At 45.1% G+C, this 2,949-nt stretch overlaps 1 protein-coding gene across 2 annotated transcripts in view; it reads right to left on the bottom strand.

Annotated features, from left to right (window-relative positions):
* Nucleotides 1–2,949, bottom strand: part of CUNH1orf43 (chromosome unknown C1orf43 homolog) — a 14,542-nt gene that overhangs the window by 2,708 nt on the left and 8,885 nt on the right. The gene's annotated exons all lie outside the window — the stretch shown is intronic.

The raw sequence follows: 2,949 nt of genomic DNA on the forward strand, positions 1-2,949 counted from the left end.
TTGGCTCACTGCAACCTCTGCCTCCCAGGTTCAAGCAATTCTCCTGCCTCAGCCTCCCAAGTAGCTGGGACTACAGGTGCACGCCACCACACCCAACTAATTTTTTATATTTTTAGTAGAGACGGGGTTTCACCATATTGGCCAGGCTTGTCTTGAACTCCTGACCTTGTGATCCACCCGCCTTGACCTCCTAAAGTGCTGGGATTACAGGCCTAAGCCATCATGCCTGGCCTTCAAAAATAATTTTTTAAAAATTGTGGTAAAATACATGTAACATAAAATTTACCATAGTAAGCATTTTTAAATGTACAGTTCAGTATTTTTTTTTTTTTTTAAGAAGGAATCTTGCTCTGTCGCCAAGATGGAGTGCAGTGGTGCGATCTTGGCTCTCTGCAACCTCTGCCTCCCTGGTTTAAGCAATTCTCCTGCCTCACCCTCCCGAGTAGCTGGGACTATAGTTGCACGCCACCATGCCCAGCTAATTTTTGTATTTTCAGTAGAGACGGGGTTTCACCATGTTGGCCAGGATGGTCTTGATCTCTTGACCTCATGATCCACCCACCTCGGCCTCTTTAAGTGCTGGGATTACAGGCGTGGGCCACTGTGCACAGCCGCAGTTCAGTAGTATTAAGTATATTCAGGGTTGTGCAACCAACCTCCAGAACACTTTTCATCTTGCAAAAGTGAAACTATACCAACTGAACAATTCCCTATTTTCCCCTCTCTCCAGCTCCTGCAACTATCATTCTACTTACTGTCTGTGAGTTTGACTACCTAGGTATCTCATATAACTGGAATCACTCAGTATTTATCTTTCAAAGGCAGTGAATTTTTAACAAGCTTCTGCTGACTTTTAGACTAAATGCCCCTTTTCAGCCTCTCTATATGTTCATTTTCATTAGTGCTCTAAGCAATTTTTTTTTGTTTTTGTTTTTTTTGAGACAGTCTTACTCTGCTGCCCAAGTTAGAGTGCAGTGACATGATCTTGGCTCACCGCAACTTCTGCCTCCTGGGTACAAGTGATTCTCATACTTCAGCTTTTGAGTAGCTGGGATCACAGTAGCATGCCACCACTTCTAGCTAATTTTTGTATTTCTAGTAGAGACGGGGTTTTGCCATGTTGCTCAGGCTGGTCTCAAACTTCTGGGCTCAAGTAATCTCTCCACTTCAGTCCCACAAAGTGTTGGGATTAAAAGTATGAGCCACTGTGCCTGGCCTTCTAAGCAGTTTTTACTAGGACCTTTCATCTTTTTATTGAGACAGACTCTTGCTCTATCACCCAGGCTGGAGTACAGTGACACGATCTTGGCTTACTGCAACCTCTGCCTCCTGGGTTCAAGCAATTCTCCTGCCTCAGCCTCCGGAGTATCTGGGATTACAGGTACTTGCCACCATGCCAACCTAATTTTTGTATTTTTAGTAGAGATGGGGTTTTGCCATGTTGGCCAGACTGGTCTCCAACTCCTGGCTTCAAGTGATCCACCCGCCTTGGCCTCCCGAAGTGTGCTGGGATTACAGGAATGAGCCACTGCTCCAGGCTTTGGACCTTTCATTTTTTTCAGACAAGGTAGCTCATTTTTAGGGACAAAGAGAAGTGAAGAGACATACTCCTTATCTCTTGAGAAAGAGATAATATTCAACACAATAGAAAACAGGTTAATTCTTTTCATGGCCGGTAACTTTTTACTTACTTATTATTATTATTTTTGAGACGGAGTTTTGCTCTTTCGCCCAAGCTAGAGCGCAATGGCGCAATCTCAGCTCACTGCAACCTTTGCCTTCTGGTTTCAGGCAATTCTGCTGCCTCAGCCTCCCAAGTAGCTGGGATTACAGGCACCCGCCACCACGCCCCGCTAATTTTTTTATTTTTGGTAGAGATGGGGTTTCGCCGTGTTGGTCAGGCTGGTCTTGAACTCCTGACCTCGGGATCCGCCCACCTCAGCCTCCCAAAGTGCTGTGATTACAGGCATGAGCCACCATGCCCGGCCTACTTAGTTTTTTTGAGATGGAGCCTCACTCTGTTGCCCATGCTGGTATGCAATGGTGCAATCTTGGCTCACTGCAACCTCCACCTCCTGGGTTCAAGCAATTCTCCTGCCTTAGCCTCCTGAGTGGCTGGCATTACAGGCACTCGCCATCATGCCTGGCTAATTTTTTTATTTTTGTAGAGATGGGGTTTCACCAAGTTGGTCAGGCTGGTCTTGAACTCCTGACCTCAGGTGATCCACCCGCCTCGGCCTCCCAAAGTGCTGAGATTATAAGCGTGAGCCACTGCGCCCGGCCTAAATTTTTATTCTAGATCGGCTTTCCTTTCTCACCAAGAACTCTGATTTTAACATTTGCATAAAAACATGAGACTATATTTAGTATTAAAAACATTCCCAAACAAAAGCCATGAATCCCCTCCTGTGACACAAATGCCCAACAGCTGACTCTATTAGCGATGGCCTGTTTCAGACAGGGTTACTAATGCTTTAAGCGGTAGTGAAAATAGATGTTATTTATTATAATTATTTTTTGAGACGGAGTCTTGTTCTCATGGCCAGGCTGAAGTACAATGGCATAATCTCGGCTCCCTGCAACCTCTGCCTCCTGGGTTCAAGTGATTCTCCTGCCTCAGCCTCCTGAGTAGCTGGGATTATAGGCACCTGCCACAATGCCCGGCTAATTTTGTATTTTTAGTAGAGACGAGGTTTCACCATGTTGGCCAGGTTGATCTCGAACTCCTGACCTCATGACCCACCCGTGGCCTCCCATGCTGGGATTACAAGCATGAGCCACCTCACCTGGCCAAAAATAGATGTCATTTAATTCTTAGTTTTATTGGAACAAGACACAAGAGGAGGACACTGAGACTCCAAACAGAAGGAATCCCTGTGTGCTAAAAAAAACTGTTCCCTTTTCTAGGCTACACCAATTTTGACTTTTTTTTTTTTTTTTTTTTTTTTT

The sequence above is a fragment of the Cebus imitator genome, unplaced genomic scaffold (assembly GCF_001604975.1).
Source record: "Cebus imitator isolate Cc_AM_T3 unplaced genomic scaffold, Cebus_imitator-1.0 Scaffold491, whole genome shotgun sequence".
NCBI classification, from domain to species: domain Eukaryota; kingdom Metazoa; phylum Chordata; class Mammalia; order Primates; family Cebidae; genus Cebus; species Cebus imitator.